Genomic DNA, 15,420 nt, shown 5'->3' with positions numbered 1-15,420 from the left:
ATCATATAAGCCACACAGGTTTTAATAGGATGTATTCATTCTCTTTACTTATGTTGCGGTCTTTTCAGCAGTGCCATCTCTAAAACGGCGATACAGTCACTATCCATCATTTAATTTCACCGTGACATGGACAAAAATGTAACGTCAGCTTACCTCATGGCACGAATCCAGACTCTCCTTTGGAAAACATTGGCCGGGAAACGATAGAACGAGCACGTTTTATGCGAAGACCTGTGGCTGCAACCCGGAGCAAAGCAAAAAACCATTGTGTAGCTAACTAGTAGCACTAGCTTTAGCTAGCTTTAGCTAACATTAGCTAACGAAACAAACTGCCGAGTAAACTTGGAAAACACTGGTAATTAATTATTCTATCATTTGTAAAACTACGGTGTTAAAAAAAAAAAATACAGATTCTAATGGTCAGATATATAGATATACAGATGCTAGAGATAGGCAGGTACTTGCTTTCAAGCAGAACACAGGGGAAAACAAACTTAGCTGGAGTGTTTACGTGTTCGACGTAATGACGTACAACGCCCTCGACAATTTCTGTAGTCCTATTCAGCCACTCGGTAACAACCATTGTTTTTCAGACACGTAAACTCTTCAAAAATCACCAGTGGGGTCACTGCTGATGTATTTAATGTCGTAGAACAAAACGTGATTTATCTCTCAAATTTGTGTCAACCACAGACCTTATTTCGAGCTATTTTCCAAAACCCTATGGAGAAAATGCATTGCTTTTTTGACGAAGGAACCGGAAGTGCTAAAAATGCTAACTTACTTCCGGGTTTTAGGACGCGTCACTGCGGTTCTCTATTCAGTCAGTCATTAAGTGCTATTAAAATGTTAATGTGATATCCACACAAACAAACAAAGTGTGCAATCAATCCAATGAATGTTAATCTAACTGGGTTTTGATAGATAATATCTCTTTTTTTTCTCTCAAATATTTTATTTCTATTGTGCACTCTAATCAATATTAATCAAACTATTGTTCGTTTATACATTTTAAGAATGGCGTTTATCTTTTTTGAGAATGAGTTCTTATTTTATTTGTATTTATTGGGGTCTACAACAGATGATACAAATGTTTGTGTCAGTATGGCCCAATCCCAAACCACTCCCTCGACCCTACCCCTCCGTGTTGGAGTGAACTCCGTCTGTAGCCACACTCGCAGCTCAACGAGGCTCCCTCCTGTCAGATGGAGGGAGTAAATACAGCAGCAAGCTTTGGGACGGCCTCCCCTCTCTCCGGCAGAAACAGGAAATGCCGTAACTGTATCTAACAACGGTTTCAAATCAGCATCTCTTACGGAGCGTCCACACTACGGCCCATTCCCAAACCGCCCCCTACACCCTACCCCTACACCCTACCCCTCCGTTTGCGCGTTCACGCGGAGGCTCCGCCATATTGAGGGCTGTTCCAAAGCAACGAGTGTGGAGGGGGAGTGGGCTATCAAGCCCTCAAACAGCGAGTCTGCAGCGGTGCTGACTTGAGACAGGTCTCTACCTGACCGGAGTCACGCTGTGTGTGTCCGTCAGGAAACACGCTGTGTACAAGTAGTTCCAGCAAACATCCACTGATAAACTGCGATGTTAACAACCTCATGATGACCTCATATGTTTTTAACTTAGGATCAAACCTGTGTTTAGTCTAGAAAAAGGTAAATTTGTGCATTTTATTATAAAGTTGTGTATATTTACAGACCGTTGCAAAAACTAAGAAGCTTATAAACATCAGGTTTAAAACTAAAAGAGCTTTGAAACACAATGAAAGATGTTTGGAGTTTTATTTGAGTTATTCATTTAAACTTTTTGTCTAAGAGATGCTGATTTGAAACCGTTGTTACATACAGTTACGGCATTTCTTGTTTCTGCCGGAGAGAAGGGAGGCCGTCCCAAAGCTTGCTGCTGTGTTTACTCCCTCCATCTGACAGGAGGGAGCCTCTTTGAGCTGCGAGTGTGGCTACAGACGGAGTTCACTCCATCACGTAGGTCGAGGGAGTGGTTTGGGATTGGGCCTACAGCTTCAAAAAAAGCTTGGAGCTGGGCGTGTCTGTAGTTTGGGGATTTTATTCAAGCAACACGACCAACAACCAATCACATGAATCTCCCGCCCCCGACCTACCAGTTTCACCCACTGTCTCTGCCACCTCCCTCCTTGCCTGGTTCCTCCGGTTTGTATCCCGGTAGGTGAAGAGGGTCTGGTCATACAAAACCGGGTGATTTGCTACAGCGATAATTAGTTTCTCCTCCAACTTTTTTTGAAATATAGAAATGAACGGCGGGATATCTCTCCCAGTTTAGACGCGGTTTGATTGGCTACGGCTTGAGCTGTCAGATTTTCCGAAACGGGATTTGATTGGCTGGCGCTGGCTACTCCGGCGTCAGAAGTTGAACATTCAACTTCTGACGGCGGAGACGGACCGCTATGCTACCCACAATTCAGTTCGGCGAAAAAGCGAGGCAACGTGACGTCACCCCATTCAAAGTGAATGGGCAGATTGGAGTTGTCGACGCTGTCGACGCTGTAGTGTGGACGGGCCGTTAGACAAAAAGTTTAAATGAATAACTCAAATAAAACTCCAAACATCTTTCATTGTGTTTCAAAGCTCTTCAAACCTGATGTTTATAAGCTTCTTAGTTTTTGCAACGGTCTGTAAATATACACAACTTTATAATAAAATGCACACATTTACCTTTTTCTAGACTAAACACAGGTTTGATCCTAAGTTAAAAACATGTGAGGTCATCATGAGGTTGTTAACATCGCAGTTTATCAGTGGATGTTTGCTGGAACTACTTGTTAACAGCGTGTTTCCTGACGGACACACACAGCGTGACTCCGGTCTCCAGTCAGCACCGCTGCAGACTCGCTGTTTGAGGGCTTGATAGCCCACTCCCCCTCCACACCGCTCCACACTCGTTGCTTTGGAACAGCCCTCAATATGGCGGACCCTCCGCTTGAACGCGCAAACGGAGGGGTAGGGTGTAGGGGTAGGGTGTAGGGGGCGGTTTGGTAATGGGCCTAAATGTGTGGCGGGGGTGTGTGTGAAAACAACGGGGACAGAGCTGCTGTCAGACGAACAGCTGTGCGGCGTCATCACAAACGGACGTCGCTTCACGTGACGCTCTGGAGGAAAGGACGTCCCATTGCTCTTACGGCCCGTCTACACTACAGCGTCGAAAGCTCCAAGCAGCTCCAAGCTGCCCATTCACTTTCAATGGGGTGACGTCACGTAGCCGCGCTTTTTCGCCGAACTGAATTGTGGGTAGCCGAGCGAGGCGTCTCAGGCGACCCAGGCGACCAGAAGTTGAACATTGTTCAACTTCTGGTCGCCTGGACGCCGGAGTAGCCAGCGCCAGCCAATCAAATCCCGTTTCCCAAAATCTGACAGCTGAAGCGCTAGCCAATCAAACCGCGTCTAAGCTGGGAGAGATATCCCGCCGTTCATTTCTATATTTTCATAAAAAAGTCGGAGGAGAAACTAACTATCGCCGTAGCGAATCACCCGGTTTTGTATGACCAGACCCTCTTCACCTCCCGGGATACAAACCGGAGGAACCAGGCATGGAGGGAGGTGGCAGAGACAGTGGGGGAAACTGGTAGGTTTTCGCCTGTTTGGGGAGTTTATATATATATTGCTCGCATAAAATCCCCGGGGGTTTTTGCTTTGTATGTCGGGGGCGGGAGATTCATGTGATTGGTTGTTGGCCGTGTTGCTTGAATAAAATCCCCAAGCTCCAGACACGCCCAGCTCCAAGCTATTTTTGGAGCTGTAGTGTGGACGCTCCGTTAAAACTAATTTCCCTGCCTCTCATGGTTTCCTTGCATCCCACCATGCTTCCCTGGAGGGAGGGACTAGTCACAGGGAAACGACGCAAGTGAGGGAAGTAAGGATTTCATTTAACCGAACTGAGCAACACACTCTCACTCCATAATCGTCCAGGAGCGACGTTTGGTCAGGGTCCCATGGTGTGCAATTGTGACGCTCCTAGGCTCCTTCAGCTTCATAAAGGGACGCAAATAGCTTTCAACTGATTGCAATGTATTCCCATCTGCGGCGGGATTTGACGCTCATGGAAGCACGGCATTCGTTTGTGGGTCCTTCTCACTTCGGTTAAATGGATTCCTTGCGTCCCTCACTTGCGTCGGGGCAGCTCATTTGCTTTAGAGAATATTACACCGGGAAGTAAGTATTCTCTCCGCTTCGCTTGACAAACCCCGTGATAGTCCTCAAGCTCTGTGATTGGAGAGTGTGCTCCGAGGGTTACGCCGAGCTTCGAACAGCACTTGAAATGGGATGGAACCACGGCAGACTGTCCAAAACTGGATTTGAACGGGTCCACCGCGTCCCCCCCCTCCCCCACCCCGTCCCCAGAACTACACATGCTGGCTATTGTGTTTCGCAACATGTTCTCTATCTATGGCACGTCTCGACTGGGAGTTGTAGTTTTAAAAGACGTTTTCGTATTTCCCATAATAAAAAGTTGCCAGTATTAAACTGTGTACATCCCTGGAGGTTTAGGGGATAGGAAACACTCAAATTTAAAACATATAATTAATAAATGGGTGAAAATTGCTTGTGCCCATGATGGGCAGCATTAATATATATATACCCACATGCCAGCTAAGGTCAGACGAGCTTTATTTAACAGCTGGTCTTATGTTTGTGACCCCTGTTGTTAATTGATAACATTACATTACATTAATTGATAAGCCTGAAACATGCACTTGTCAAGGTTCAGAGGCACATTTTGCAAATATGGCAGTAGCCATCGATCAGCTTAAGATAAGATATACTTTATTGATCCCAAGTTGGAACATTTGCGTTACATCAGCATGTGTAACAGTTGTAAATATGCAGTGGTGTTTATTTGAAAATAATATAGTATAATCACACAAATTCTGTGTTTTATATTTAACAATTCTGTGTTCTTTATTTATTGATTGTTGAATACCTGACAAGGCCGGAGATGAAATATCTACATACATCTTATAAGAGTATAATACATTATGTATAATATCAGTTAAAATAAGTGCTTCAACATAGTTAACATTGCTGGAGGTATGCACAAATATTGATAGATGTCTTGTAATGCACTATTGAGGAACCTGCGACCCAAGTTTTTCATTCATTGCATAACTACACCGTTTGTGAATATAATACGTCAATAAACCTTAGAAAATCTTGAAATCTTGAATGGGATGTGCAAAATAGTCATTATATACAGTCTTTAATTAACTATTAGTAGAGAATAACGAGTAATGAATATACTTTATAGGGATCGTATTAATATCTAATAATAAAAATAATGAAATTCAATAACATGCTTTAACCACTAGGTGTCCCTTTATATCAGCTGTGCACCTTTATGGTGTAAATACAGCCTATCTACTAATTGGATCAAATATAAAAGTCAGCCGAATTAGTGTTGATACTGCAAGGAGACGTATTGTGTGAAAAGAAATGTAAGATGTTGTTTAATTGCTGATATATTTATGATCCACGTCACGTTTTCAGTTCCTCATGTTTGTCTAGAAGTCTTCTCATCAGGGCTCTATAAATACAGAACTACGGCAGATATGTAATATTTAATAAAGCCGAACCGTGTATTACAATGACGTTATGTGATGACTTTCAAAGAGAAAAGCAAGCACACTCGGAATAAAGTATTTTTATTTATTTTTTAAAATGTTTTCGGTCTGTTTCCGGTATTTGTTAATGACGATGTGCTGTGAGATGTGAGATTGGAATTGCAGGGGAAAATAACGTATCTTTAGATGCGGATTTTGTTAAACTAATATGTTTGCGCTGTGGACCAACACTATACATTGACGGGGAAGGGGGTAGCAATAAAGATAACACCGTTAAACAGTTACACAACATAACAGAAATAATATCGATAGCAGCGTCCCTAGCAACCACCTTGGTAACAATGAAAACGTTCTATGGACGCAATTTCCTGAAGTAATCTTCGTAATAACTAGAAAACTAAAGATCATGTACATCCACTGCACACATTATCTGAAATAACAACTCATATTTCTCGCATCAAATGACATCAAAACTAACTTTAAAATAGGCATTTTCCACCGAGAATAAAACGAAGTTCGGCCATGTTTTTTTTTTCTGCAGGGAGAAATTTGAAGATCACGTGACATAGACGCCAGCCATTGGAATGAATGGTGAAAAAAAACGGGGTTTGTCAAACAGAGCACATGGTGTAGTCCTAAACGATAGCTGGGGATTCTGGGTAGTGTAGTGTCTTCTGCCATCCTTTACTCCGAAAAAACATTTGTTTCTCCGAATCGAAGGGGAAAAATACAAAAGCATTGCACACAATTTAAACCAATCAATGTTGTGTAATTAACAAGGATAATCTGGTGTTTTTTAGTCGATGAGTAGTGCAGATATCACTGTAAAATCAATCGACAGTAAGGGGAATACTTACTTCCGGGTGTACAATTCTCCGTTATCCAATGGGAATGGACGCTCTCATTGCCTTTAAGGGCAGTCGACACAAACGAATGCAGTGCTTCCATGAGCGTCAAATCCCGCCGCAGATGGGAATACATTGCAATCAGTTGAAAGCTATTTGCGTCCCTTTATGACGCTGAAGGAGCCTAGGAGCGTCACAATTACACGCCACGGACACTGACCAAACGTCGCTCCTGGACGATTATGGAGTGAGAGTGTGTTGACCTGAGACGGGGCCAGAGAATCAGCACTTTTGAAACAGGGCTGAAACAGAGAGGTTTATGGGATTCTACAATGCATGATCTGTTTGGTATTTTGAGCAAAACAATTCAGAGACGTGTTTTATATCTGAGACCTATAATATATTGATGAAAAACAGTATAATAGGGGACCTTTAAATCAACTTATTTCCAATTGAGGATAACAAATAAAAGTAGAAGTTTAAATAGAAGATAAATATGCCTATAAATATATATATATATATAATTGACAGGCTTATAGTAGGCCAAAGGCTAATGCTTGATTGAGAGCAGATCTACAATTGTATCCGGATAATGGGATGTTAGAAAATAACAAAAAGACCCTAACATTAAGGTGATTTCCATCAATGACAGATACCCAACTTGAATACATTCACTCATAGGTCCGGGCATTGTGGATCACTTTTCTGTTGTGTTTTGAGCGTCTTGTCTCAATCTTGCAAATGTTACACCTTAAATAGGACATATTTTGCTCATTTTCAGGTTCATATCAGTATGTAGCGTCTCTCCTGGGACATGTCTCCATGCTTTAATGTTCAAAAAGCTCTTTATTCTTCTCATACTGCCTGTGCTGCAGCACCTCTTTCCACCCTCTGTCTGAAACCAAAGATTGGTTAGCTGGCCGGCTCTGTTGTGATTGGTCAACCACTTGGAGATGTGTACAAAATCTCCCGCGCTGGCCTGCCCCTTTGGTTGACCCCTTCCCCACCATTAAGGCCTTTACCCAGCTTATGATCAATTTTTCTATTAATGTATTTTTCTCTGGAACAAGGGAACAACAATGTCCCTTGTTTCAGATCAATCATTGTGTGTGGAACGAGTTGAGTTGCCCTTTTATTTATTAGAGTTATAAAACAACAACATGCAGATTTCTTAGCCAGCAACAAGAAACACACTGATGAGGACAGGCTTAGACCTCCATATGTTCCCCATTATTTATAGCAAAGGCCTAACTGACATAATTTAAATATTTGTATTATATGTTAACATTTCTATATTTCTTCAGCTGGTTTCATGCACCACTAGTTACATCTCGGGATGTTGGAAAAATCACCTTTTCCAATTGGTCACACAACTTTTTCCCCAATTGCACACAGAAGCCGTCCCCCAATTATCAGTGTGTGGTTGTGAATGTGTCCACAGAAGTAGCCTAAGCCAGGAATACTCACACTCACTCACACACACACACACACACACGCACACGCACACGCACGCACGCGCGCACACACACACACACACACACACACACACACACACACACACACACACACACACACACACACACAATGTAATTCAGGCCCAATTGGTGGAAAACCCAGCCTGTGCTAAAATTGACATCTTTCATTGTTGGCTATGTCCATTCATACAGTATGTGTGATTATTGTATGAACTGTAATCCCTTCCACCTCCTATTAGCTGTGCTGCCTCTCCGTCAGAGGCACACGGAGGCTGTTCTCTAATCTGAAGTGACAGCCCATAAACTCTCACTCACACATTACAGCGCCGCCTCGGGCAACTCAGCCTGCTCCTTTCAAAATGTTGGAAGCAGGTTATTTCTATTGAAGTATTAAAGTAATACTTCAGTTTGAGCTATTATTTCAGGGTTTATTATTTTTTTCCAACTGGAGCACTGAGGTGGGGATTGATTGATTGAATGTGAATGAGGGAAAGAAAAGGACACACTGTAGAGTTTGAAATCAGGAGATGTGGGGAAAGGAAAGCAACAGTGAAGGTTTTAGTATACCTTTAAGTATGTGTTTGTATTGAACTCTTAGCTGGAGGAAGATGTGTGTCTCAGTCGCCATTAGGTCTTAGGACAAAGGCACATGAAAGGAAGTTAAAAAGGACATTATGCAAATGTTTCTATTTGTGCCTCTACTGTAATTATTACTGTACTGTTTCCCTGCTTCAATGTTCAAAAAGGTATTTATTTTACTTTTATCCAAAAATTGAAAATAGAACAATGCGTTATCTTTGGTTAAAGCACAACAATGTTATTCTATGCAGAAGCACAACAAAGTTGAAACTTGTTGATGGTAAATGCTTTGTTAGTAAATGCTTGTTGCTATGTTGTGAATGTCTTGTAAATGTAATTTTCACACAAGGTTGGCAAAATAGGCAACACAGTCACTCTCACACATACTGTAACTAAGGAATCTAAGGATTCCAAAAGAAAGAGAAACACCAATTAGTGTAATCTGGTGATGTACATTTCCTCCTCCACTAAACATCCTTATCTTTAACTGTTAACAGTATGTTCTCTCCGTATGCTCCGTATGTTCCAGAGATCACCACAGGGTGGCAGTAGTGACCTTCTGGGTTTTGGTAAATACACGCATACACACAACACATACACACAAATCTGAATTGAACCAAATTGTTATTGAGTGTTTCTATATCATTGCTGACGACACCACCGTTAGTGATTTTTCTATTTAATTTATATCAATCATCTGTTTGAAAAATTAACCTTGAGTAATGTCAAGTTTTTCTCCTAACACACCACTGAGACACATTTGTAATGAGCTAAATACGAAGAAAATGAAACGACACATAAACACAATGTTGAGAAAAAAATGAATAAAGAGAGATCAATTATTATTATTATAACTTACAAACATGTAAATGTTATCATGTAGAGATAGAGAGTGAATGAGGGAAAGAATAAGAAAAATAAAGTTATAACTAAATGGAAGGCAAAGGAAAATGGTGAAGAGGCCATTCAAATTAGCCAATGTAGAAAAGGTGAGAAAGGGGGAGGAAGAAGAGAGGTCAGGCTGAGGACTTGTCCTTCTCTCATAGTATGTGATGATGGACTGAGGGCTTAGAGAAGGTGAAGAAAGAGGGAGAAAGAAGGGAGAATATAAGGGGAGCTAAAGAGTCAAAAGAAAGGGGGGTAGGCTATTGTTTTTGTGGCAAATTGATGTGATCCATCTGAGCCATGTGCCTCCTGCAGCACACTCCCTGAGTGACCAGCGCCGTGCCACACCCAAGGGCAACTGGAATTGCATTGTGGGGGCCCTTTTTTTCTTCCTCCTGCTGTTTTTTTGTTATTTTTCAGGCAATAAGAGACGATATATGTCCTCCATTTTGCTACGGGAGTGAGCAAACAAAACGACAGCCTGTAGTTATATGTATCGCAGTCCTTCTTCCCCTAAAAATATATTCCACTCACACACACACACACACACACACACACACACACACACTTCCCGGGTCATTTTCTGCTGCTTTATTGTGCTCGCTGATCCGATTTCCCCCTTCCTCTCCGGTGTGATTTCTCTTTCTGTTGCCCCGGCCGATCTCACAGCCACGGTTCACCTGCAGAAGAAGAATGGTGTGACCTCCACACCGGCACTAACTGCAGCAACAACATGGCATAATAATAATAATACGTTCACTTGAGGAGTGGGGAATAATGCGTCTTCGTGATCTATCTGGGCCATATCACACATGAATCATGTTAGTATGGAGGAGACGGGGGAGACTGCTGGGCTGCTGTGGCGTATTGGTCATGAATGCTGGGGTTAATGTTTCAATTCTGAAATGTTTCCTACTGCTCTGTTCCAAGGGTTATATTACTGATCATATACAGTGATTACAAATAGTTAGTTTCAGGGCAGTTAAGCCTTTATTAAAAAGATCCGTTTGAAAGGGAAGACAGAGGGGAAGACTTGTGTAAAGAGTCAACAAGCCAGGTTCTCATTTTCAACAGATCACATAAAAAGGTCAAGATCAACAAATATCTTTTTGTGTATCAAAGCCTGGTATCTGTTCTTCCTCTGTGCCATCGCGCTGCATTGTGGTCCAACACATAGTCAAAATAAGCCAACACTTATTACTTAGTATTACTAGATCATACATAAGCCGCCCTGCTGCTGGAAATACTCGAGCACCAAATGTGTGTTAATCCACAGGTGAAAATAGTCCCCACTAAGGAAAGCTCTGGTTTCAAACTAATACGCCCATTCTTATATATTAACTTATATATTAAAAAAAATATATACATATGCATTTGTGAGCTATTTATAAATGAGATTGAATAAGGAAACAATGAGCTTCTGGGATGAGAGCCCCACACACACACACACACACACACACACACACACACACACACACACACACACACACACACACACACACACACACACACACACACACACACACACACACACACACACACACACACACACACACACACACACACACACACACACACACACACACACACACACACACACACACACACACGTCCAAAAGGGTTAACTAACACAAACGCAAAGTTACTTGTTGTCTTTCTCCACATTTCAGAATGACATCGGCCTTATCCTTTTAATCAATCTGAGAAACTGGCTACCTTCAATTATTATATTCCTGATTATGATCAAATGCATTGTGAACAATATACTGATTGTACTTGTCCTCATTCCTATCAACTATCAGTCACAGCATTTCCCCGGAGAGACAGACATAGACCAACCTACTGTACAGCCAATGAATGATGAGTTTGATGTAAAAAGCTTTAATTGTATCCCAACCTGGGACATTGTTGTTAATGTAGGGATTCTTCCATGCAATGCTCTGTTTTAATATGCTTTGTTTTTTTGAAAGGATAGTTTGATCACATCAATTGGGCTACTTGTTATTTGAACTGGAAGGATTTGGCATGCCTTAGCTCTGAGTCATGTCAAAAGATAACGAGTCAGGTATTTGCAATAAAGACAAGGGTTTGGATGTTTAGATGTTTCATTTACTCTTCAATTTGTTTAAATCAGAACATTTGATAACATGCTAAATAACGCACACAATGATTAAAGCAAAGGTTTCCGGGGTTCATGCTTCAATGCCATCTCCAATCAAATAAATGAATGTTCTTTGATGCTTGTTGAATGTGGATCGTTGACTATGCCTCGAGCCTGTGTGGCTGTGAACAAAAGTAGAAGAAGTTGAAATGAAATGAGTAACAGGGCAAAGAAAGAGACTCCACCTTAGGAGTAACTTCCCTGAACACTAACTCAATTCTAAGTTTCCCGGTCCCGTCCTTGGCTCCCCTCCGACAAAACAAATACAATATTATCACGAGAAGTTGTCCGCTCTCTGCGAGGGAGAACAGAAACACTCACACACTTCTCAGAGAAATCGTGGTGAGACATCTATTTATCGCCTTCGCCTCTCTTGACTCGAATTTAAATGTTGAAGCTTTCCAGCAAAACCAAAAGAAAAGAGAAGTCATAGTCTGGAGCGACATTAGCGACATCATAGGGCCTGCTTTTCCCTGGCCCTGGGAAATTAATGACTTATTGATCAAGAGAGCGGGTGAATAAAATGAAGTGAATTAATAAATAAGTGAAAAGAGCGGGCCATACTGTATGTGAGCTTACTTGTTCACATTTGCAAACATCATGGTTGGCAGATTCCATTTGTTTTCCATTTCATTACAACATGAACAGGGCCCTGTTTACGCACCGGGGAACTTAAGGGTTCATATTTTTGAATATGATTCCTTTTAAAAGGAAATGTGAGGACAGCTGCTATAGGAAACCAATTTCAGACCTCTGTAAAATCCTGCATTAAAGTCAGCATTTAAAGGAGCAATTAAAACAAATTAATTCCCTTCTTTTAACGATTAGTTGTTTTGAATTATTCGAATAGTTAAACGGCAATAATTCTATCTTTCCTTTTAATAAACACTGGAAAGTTGCGCACTGATTGGAAGCTCCTTTAAAAACTTGCAAAGTACATATCATTAGGCCTCGGTCCAGGGTGGTCCCAGGCTAATAAACAATTATTTATAACAAATTATTGCCTAATGTATCAAATTAACAACATGCAGCATGCGAGATTTATACACCATGCTCGCCACATTTATTACGTTTACTTAAGGTATTCAGCGACACACACATTTGGTGTAAAACACGTCTTTTTTTCTGTTTTATAGATGCTACTTTATGGTGGAATATGTGAGATTAACAGTGTGAAGTGTGTTTTTGTTTGCTTGATTTATGGACACTATAAAGTCATGTTTATTGGGCCGGTGCAAATAATTAAATGGTGGAGTTTTAAGTGCAATATTCACCTAATGTAAAAAAAGAAAAGGGGGGAAAATATTGCGTCGTAAAGTTGGGAGTTATCTCCAAAGTCAAAGAGTCAAAATATTTACATCGATAAATCTGTCCTTAAAACAGGGGGTGGACCAGTTGGCTTTTGTAGCAGCAGGACGGAGATGAATGTTGGCACGGTTGTTTTTCAATGTTTCTAATTGCCTTTTTACCCTCCAGTTCGGAGAGTTTAGGACAAATAGGAGGGAAAGTTACGGAACTACACAAACACACACATTCATGCAGAGATTCAATATTCGCCAGTGAACAACACGCAACCTCCTGGCCACTGACACTATTCCACGTACTGTATGTGTGCATGCAAACAAACCAACTAGGTCAAAAGCAACACAAGACTGAACCGAGTCAGATTGATTCCTTAAGATATTCATAGTAATCTTAAAATTCCTGCTTGTTGGGTAATAAGACACTTTATCATCACATACGGTGACAAGGTACATTAGTCTTGACCTGCCACACAGGGGCGGGAAAAAACGGATGCAGTTTGATCACCATAACAACCGGCTTATTGATTATAACAATGTGTGGCTGTGTGATGTATCCAACACTGATTCTGCTCCAGGAGAGGGAAGGTGAGGGAAGAAGGGCAAAGGAACCCAAAAACAGACTGTGTTTGTGTTTGTGTGCGTTTGTGTGTCTTTGTTTGTCACAGTTAAGGGGGATACATGTCTGCTTGGTCAACATTCAATAGACATTTGGTGTTATTCAATAGCCAAATCAGACACACTTTGTAAATGTGTCTAAAGAAGTTAAAGGAGGCCCTGTGCAGTCATCACTTAACTAATGAGAACTGAAATCATCAACATGTCATCAAATGATCGTTCCTTTGCCCAATGCTCAACTTGGATAATAAAGCAGCCCAGCATTTTAAGTGAAAGTCAACAGTGAATACAAAATGTCCGTATCTCCTTTGGCTGAATCGCCTCAGTCAGACACACTCTTTGGTAACATTATAACACTTGCATGCGCCTGTATTATATGTATCATTGTGTTGTTTCATCACACTTATTGTTAATAGATGAAGTTGCATACTGGGCATATTTAATACAAATTGTGTCAACATCTTTTGCATCACGTTCACGACACACAGTCACAACCAATAACAGCAAGCTAAACAATACAAGCTAGCTATAGCATTTCCATTTCTTACTTTAGCTAGCTATACCATTTCCATTTCTTACTTTAGCTAGCTATACCATTTCCATTTCTTACTTTAGCTAGCTATACCAATGCCATTAACAAACTGCGGTAATGTTACAGACCAAAGGGATACACAATTTCAAAAGCTTAATGTTGCTGTATCAGTTTCAGCGATAAAATGAACTTGCTGAGGACTTTAGCATAGCTGACTAATTAAATCAGTTGCTAGCTAGCGTTAGCAAACTTATTAGGTTAGATAAAGTAAATACTCGCTACATAGTTTTATGTAACCTCACTTTTAAGGTTAGTTAAATTGGGGCTTATTTGGCGTTATTCTTTTTTAAGGCATGTGTCATTTCTTGTTTTATATAATATCTGTAAATTACAGTTAATAAAAGACTGGGTTAGGATTAACAACTTCAATTATTGATGCTGAGGGTTTATTCCTTTGAGTTGGTATGATTTAAGAGTTTTTACTTTCGTTAACAATTTGTTATTACAGTATATATTTTAAGATGAAAATAATTCAAGCAGTTAACATGGAAATGTTGGATACCAATTGTATCATCTGTTTTGTTGGTTTCAATGAGCTGTCATTTAATATATTATATTTATTGGCTGTTGAAGGTATGATATTGTCTTGCGGTAGATCCTACAATATCAATATATCAAAGACCACAAAAGAAAAATAAGTCTGGTATCTTCATTTGTAATCGTTGTAGTAGCTTTATCCCATTCTATGTCAATTTCTTCTCCAAATATAAAATACACCATCAGATTGTAGATTTAGTCGGTAAGGGTTAACATCTCTTTTGAAGTGTGCCAAGATAGTCAGCAATCACATTTACAGACTAACCAATAAACACAAATATAGCCTATGTCCCAAGATGTAGAATAAATAAATCATAAAATATAAGAGGACATCCTTGAAAACAAGAGAAACTGGGTGGGGTCAATGTTATTTTCATTATTTCCATCATGTAATGTCCTGGTATTTTTGCTGTATTTCTTTATGCCAGGTATGAAAGGAGAATGGACAGGGCTGCATTCGATTGACAGTAATATGAAATCAATGGAAGAACTAGATGTGATTTATATGTATGTATAACACGGATATACCGCATTAAAGCTAACGACCCAACAATAGCAGGCCATTTTCATATGAAGAATTGTTGTGTGTATGTGTGGTGTAATACGTTCACACATTCTCATGTATGTGCATCTGTTTACACACTCACACCGCTGCAGTGCCTGAGCTATGGGCTAATAGGATAATGAATTCAGTGTGTGGAGGCAGCGTAAGGACCTGTGCTGTGTGTTTGTGCGAGTATACAGGGCAGCAGTGGGGGTTAATACAACATGATAAATATTGGATTTCTGCTGGGGCCAGTCCCACCTACAGAATGGGAAATGGCT

The sequence above is a fragment of the Pseudochaenichthys georgianus genome, chromosome 3 (genome assembly GCF_902827115.2).
Source record: "Pseudochaenichthys georgianus chromosome 3, fPseGeo1.2, whole genome shotgun sequence".
Lineage (NCBI taxonomy): Eukaryota > Metazoa > Chordata > Actinopteri > Perciformes > Channichthyidae > Pseudochaenichthys > Pseudochaenichthys georgianus.
This window is presented reverse-complemented; position numbering follows the sequence as displayed.